Genomic DNA, 6,724 nt, shown 5'->3' on the forward strand with positions numbered 1-6,724 from the left:
CCCATCCCTCAGCTGTTTACCAAACCAAGCCTCTGGGCAGCCATTTTGTTACTGTTGAAAAAACTCACACAACCCAGCAATCTGCAGTTCATACAATAACAAAGCTGTCATTCCACCAGTTTTGGTAATAAGATGATTAGGGGGTTGGAGAAATGTAACTACTTTCAAATTCATAGACAGACCTATGGATGCAAGGACTGACCATCCATGATATCAACATGATAGTTTTAACCATGTTGAGGCTATACAGTGTTGATTTACATTGTTTCTAGACATTGGAGTAAAAAAAGCTTATTTGGGGATCTGATTGGGTAAACTGGTGAACTAAGCTCATGAGGCATGTGTTATATTCTTCAACAATCAATGGCTATAAATTAATAATTTAAAAGTCACAATATGGATGTAGCTATTGCATATTTCCGCTTTAACACCACACATCAGTTCAACAACTGCAGAGTTTGTGCCTCTGTATTTAAGACAGTACTTACTAGTGTTAATCAGGGAACGGTTTCTCAAAACCATCTTATGGCTAAGTTCACCGTTAGAACCATTGGACGCCTTAAGATGCGTTTGGGAAACCGGGCCCAGATGTCCAGTTTCCTCCTTTATCGATGTAACAGTCATCTCCTCCTCATCTTTCACTCCATAAACTGCATCCTCCTCTTCTTTTACTGTAACATCCTCCTCCTCTTTCACTCTGAACGCGTCTTTTTCTTCTTTCACAGTAACGGCCTCACCCTCTACTTCTTGTTTTACTGTGATATTCTCTTCTTTAGCAGGAGAGTAGATCAGTGACCGCATGGTTGGGAATGTTAGCTAGCTAGGCTAATGCTAACTTAACCAGCCCGCTAGCTGAATAATAACAACAACACCGTAAATATGAAATTAAATCGGATAACTAACTAGACGACAGTAGTGGGTTTAAAACACAGTGGCTAATATACACTAACGCGTCTAAAGAGCTTTATTGGTTCGGCTATTTTGTCTAGCAAGCTACCGTGGTGTCTGACTAACTGTTGCTGCTGTTGAAAGAAGAGTTCCGTCCACTACATTATACGTCACACCAACAGCATCGCGTTAAATTCCCAGACCGCCATCTGCTGACTGGAGTGGGTAACGCAGTTGAGTAAAATGTATATTTTGTCAGACAAAAAGTTAAAGGGTAGGAATAAGGGACATCGCTGGTCATAAAATATTCATTACTTTCTTCAGCAATACTAGGAGAGAGGGGTACCCCTACACAGAACTGAACTGGATCTAAGATGGCGGACAGAAATACTAGGAGAGAGGCGTACCCCTACACAGAACTGAACTGGATCAAAGATGGCGGACAGAAATACTAGGAGAGAGGGATACCCCTACACAGAACTGAACTGGATCAAAGATGGAGGACAGAAATACTAGGAGAGAGGGGTACCCCTACACAGAACTGAACTGGATCTAAGATGGCGGACAGAAATACTAGGAGAGAGGCGTACCCCTACACAGAACTGAACTGGATCAAAGATGGCGGACAGAAATACTAGGAGAGAGGGATACCCCTACACAGAACTGAACTGGATCAAAGATGGAGGACAGAAATACTAGGAGAGAGGCGTAACCCTACACAGAACTGAACTGGATCAAAGATGGCGGACAGAAATACTAGGATGGAAGCAAATGTAAGGGATTATAACGTCATAACGAATCATGCAGAAACATGTACAGTTGACAGAAATGTTAGTTAATGTAGAGACAAACGATTATGCTTTTTCTTATCATAAAGTTTATTTACGAAAATCGCGATTTAGCCAGCTAGCTGAATAGCTAACATTAGCCAGCTAACGGACTAGCTAACATTAAACAGCTAGCTGACTAGCTAACATTAACCAGCTAGCTGACTAGCTAACATTAACCAGCTAGCTGACTAGCTAACATTAGCCAGCTAGCTGACTAGCTAACATTAACCAGCTAGCTGACTAGCTAACAATAACCAGCTAGCTGACTAGCTAACATTAGCCAGCTAGCTGACTAGCATTATGGGTGTTGTGACATGAGTATGTAATTGTCATTCTGGTTGTTTTAGGGACTCCTGAAACAACCAGCAAACCAGGCTGTTGTTTTGTGAAACAGTGAATGTGTAGAATCTAGCCAGCTGAAGAATTTACTGAAAATTGAATGTACAATTGTGTTAGCTTGCCTTGCTGATATTTGCCATGCAGATAGATGAAATAACGTAGCTAGCTATGTTCTAGCTTATTGTGCAGTGGATGATTAAAATACCTGTATGCCTATGGATGTGTAGCTAGCTATCTAGCCGATCTGTGTATGGACCCAAACGTTTGGTATACATATTAGTTCAGAACCTATGAACCTCAGCTATCATAGCCAGTTGTATCAACTTCAAAACAGCCTGAATGACATTAATGAAGCCTATGGATTGAGTAGAATATAATATCATGTTGTGCCAAGGATGCAAGTCGTATATACATGTAGTTATTACCATGCATGAGATCCCCACATTGTAGCCTGTACATTTAACATATTCACTGATCATGTACTCTACCTTGGCAAATAAAGGTGCAGTTTAGGTATGAATGTCTTTGAGATTATTTTTCAGTCATATCCAATAGCAGGAGTATCAAATTCCAGTCTTTGAATGACGCTGTGTCTGCATGCATGTATTACAATTATACACTTCAACAGTGTTTACCAATCTTGGTCCTGGGACATCAATGGTTACACATTGTAACTAATAGACAAGAAACAGGATTTAACTAGTTAATTCATATATACAGAAATATCATGTTAAAAAACAGAACACTACACTTCCTATGCATCATGTAAATACTCTAACACTGGTTCATCTCAACATCTAATGCCCTTCATCTGCATTGATCTGATAAACACAGGATAGGTGGAGTATTTAATCACATTACACTTCATTTTCAACCAGTAGAGAATGTGAAATGCTTTATTGAAAAGCTCATTATCCAAGTGTTATAAATACAAGTTTAATCTGTACTTCAATGCACATCTGTTGTGCATTATAAAAACAGAGGAAGAAAGAGGAGGTGGTGAGAGAGGTGTAAAAGACAGAAAGGGAAAGAGGTAAGCACATAGGAGCAGGGAAGGCAGCACATGATTAATGAATCACAGTGCTACATAAATATTCTCTCAGTTCATCACAATTACATAATAGTGTCTCTCGTCGACCCAAAGGTTCTTAAAAGCAGGTGAGGTGGTGATGATGGGACTGGGGGTTGGCATCCTCTCACATCAAAACATATCTGCAGACGAGAGACAGATGGAGAGAGAGCATGTTTAAACCTTGTGTTTTTATTTTTTATTCTAACATTGTTAGTCATCAATCAGGAGGTGAAATGTAAAACTGACCTTGGATCATTAACTCTGGGACTACTGCATCTCTGTCTGTATTTCAATGTAAAGCATCTCTTTAATAATACTTCCTGTATAATATAAACTGACCTGGGATCATTAACTCTGGGACTACTGCATCTCTATCTGTATTTCAATGTAAAGCATCTCTTTAATAATACTTCCTGTATAATATAAACTGACCTTGGATCATTAACTCTGGGACTACTGCATCTCTGTCTGTATTTCAATGTAAAGCATCTCTTTATTAATACTTCCTGTATAATATAAACTGACCTGGGATCATTAACTCTGGGACTACTGCATCTCTATCTGTATTTCAATGTAAAGCATCTCTTTAATAATACTTCCTGTTGACCTGACCAAGTGACCTCTCACCTCTGATCATGCTGTGCCCTCTATGTAGCCAGTTCAGATGCAGGAGGGGTTCACCGACACAGCTGATATAACCTAGAGGATTTAGGGAGAAGAGGAGAGAGGGATGAAGTGAAGGAGAGAGACTGTTATTGAGAAAATAAGGTAGTTAAAGCGACAGTGTTCAACAGGAATCTCTGTGTGGCCTCACCTGGTGTCCACACCACACTAAGTGGCTGCAGAGTACTTTATGCTGAAAAACATGAACGGACCAACAAGGACAAACAATACAGCGTAGTTATAGAAATAATGAAGTGTCTTACTATTCTCCATGGTTGGCCCTCTTGCCTATTCTTTGAAGGTGGAAGGAGCCACAGTTATACACCTGAACCTGCTTACTGCACAACACAATCCATCAATCAGATTGATTCATGAGTGTGTAGGTGTGGGTTATAGGGTGTCTAATTGTTCTACATTTTTTCAATATGGGTGATTTAAAATAGCCTGTTTTGTTTTTGCACAGACATCACACCCTTACCTAAACAGCACCCTCACCTGAGAAGTAGAAATCAAAGGGAGAGAAACTGTGAATTGAATAACTGCAGTTGACATAGCTCAGTAAATAGAAGAATACTCTTATTGCAATGTGAATGGCTCTTAAAAGAGCTTTTGGTTGTGCATAGTGACGTCTATGGTGTTGCCAGGGAACAGCACCCTCTTTGAAGAAGTAGGAGGTGAAGATCTCCTGCACACGGATTGCCTCTCTTGCTGCGTTGTTGGACCCCATCCTTGAAACATCCTGCAGAGCAGCAGACTCCTCCTCTGGCACACGGCGGCAAGCTGCAGATCCCCTCCTGGTCCTTGGTCACCCAACCTTGCAGTGCCCTACACGTTAACTGTAGGCAATCATTTTGAAGGAATCTCCAGTTACAAGGTATCTGTAGGAATATGGAAGACAATGTAATTATTAGACTGTTACATCACCAGGTCATTGTGGATTACTAAAGTATAATATCCCTGATAACAAATCATGATAACATTGGATTGATAGATGCATGGGCACACATATGTACATGTGTAGCATGTGACAATAACAGGATCATATCAAGGATGGCATCACAAATGAATACATAAATACCACTTGAAGCTTGATAATGAGTTTGAATCATTTGAATCAGCTGTGCAGTGTGAAGGCAAAAACAACAATGTGCCCCTCTGAGTCCCCAGGACTGAGAACCACTGCTCTTCATTGGGACCTCTTCATATGTAGACTGGCTTTCATAGAGCTCTTTATCTGAGGACAGAAAACCTCACAAGAAACAGACTTCATTATAGTCAGATTACACCACACTGAATATTATGTTACTATTATCTCCGTCCTCACTTCTAGGGACAGGAACTACACAAAAGTACCTGCCCTATCCAGAATAGCCTCCTCTCTCACTGACAGTTGGGGCTGCTATCCTTTCACCCTCCTCCATGGCTGTTAGCTAGCTACCTACAAATGCATGTGGAGTTTGTTTTTTACAGTGATAAATACATCAAGATAGCTAGCTAAAATGAAGTTAGGTAGCTGGTGATATTTAATTCTATCTATACAGAATGTGATATTTAATTCTATCTAGCTATCTATCTATACAGAATGTGTAGTTGGCTAGATAGCTAGCTCATTTAGCAGCTCATTTGAGTTAGCCTGCACTGTAGCTAGTTAGCTAATAATACAGCGTTTTTTTTTTACATTTTCTAAATCTATTTACTTACTTACTTGAATAGGTTCTTCCAGCCATGTGGACAACTGGAAACAGGGCAGTAAAGTTTGTCACCAGAGCGTTTTAGAGGATATTACTATTGAACTATGTACCCATTTAATAGCCAGACCTTCATACAAACTTGTTCTGCTGAATTCTTGATGGAGTCACAATGGGCGGCCTAAGAGGCATCTAGTCCATCTGCTGACTGGACGCAGTTCAGTAAAATGTACATTTTATCTTCAGACAAAAAGTTAAAATGTAGGAAGCATGAGTTTTTACTCACCAGTGTAACAACACAGTGTGGTTAAAGACTTAGTAACTGAGCTGTAGTCATGATCTGGTTCCCTATAAGTACAAACAGTTGTTTTTGTTTTAAATTTACAAAATTAAAATTACAAATTTACATTTTAAATGTTTTCTTTACTCAAGTATTACAATTGTTTTATTAGGGGTGTAGGGTGGAAGTTGTCTCCGCGTAACAGGGAATTCCTGTCCATCGGCTTCCTGTATAGGTCTGTGCTAAAACCACCCCCCTCCCTCTTAGTCAAAATGTCCAGACAACTTGTTTCATGCACATGAAAGGTGAGGGTGAATTTCAGATGTTTACTGCTTGTATTGATGAAGGAGTGGAATCGATGAAGTTTCTCTGCTGTCCCCTGGAATAGAAGGAACTCGTCATCAATGAAGTCTTTTTCAGAGCCTGGTGAGGTGCTAGAATGGATTGTTAGGGCTGACAATCACATTCTTCTCTAACAACCCCACATACAGATTGGCATAATTTAGGGTGACCAAATTTTAGTTTTCCAAAAAGAGGACATGTCCGGGAAAAAGAGGACGTATGGTCACCCTACTGTAAATGCAATATATTTGGAAAAAATCCCATTATTTTCCAGTGTTTCTTTGATGTATTGCGCGATCGTATCAGCTGTCTCATTTGGAGTGTTTTTAACTTCGACTAATTTACTTTGCACGCCACCATTCTTCCAATCAAAATACTGAATAAGCAGAGGGAATATTTTCACAGCACCGTGATTGCTCCCATCAGTAGAAACAAGACAGTAAGGTATGTCTTCTAGTGCTTTCTGAGCTATGTCGACAGAATGTGGTGCTATCACAGCGTTAACAATTGTTTCGGTCGTAGTACGAGCGCTTGAAAGCGGTCAAAGCAATGCAAAACCCCCAAAACGCACACAATGAATGGCGACTGTAGGAAGCAAAAGCCGAATCCCGGACATTTTAGG

At 40.1% G+C, this 6,724-nt stretch overlaps 1 long non-coding RNA gene across 1 annotated transcript; it reads right to left on the reverse strand.

Moving 5' to 3' along the window:
• Positions 1-2,924: 2,924 nt before the first annotated feature.
• LOC145876359 (uncharacterized) lies at positions 2,925-6,215 on the reverse strand. The gene is made up of 3 exons (XR_014391511.1): positions 5,494-6,215; positions 3,757-5,041; positions 2,925-3,269 (listed from the first exon to the last, which is right to left on the reverse strand). It is a non-coding gene; the product is annotated as an uncharacterized LOC145876359 (long non-coding RNA).
• Between the last annotated feature and the right edge of the window lie 509 nt (positions 6,216-6,724).

The sequence above is a fragment of the Salmo salar genome, unplaced genomic scaffold (assembly GCF_965601325.2).
Source record: "Salmo salar unplaced genomic scaffold, fSalSal1 ptg000578l, whole genome shotgun sequence".
Taxonomy (NCBI): Eukaryota; Metazoa; Chordata; class Actinopteri; order Salmoniformes; family Salmonidae; genus Salmo; species Salmo salar.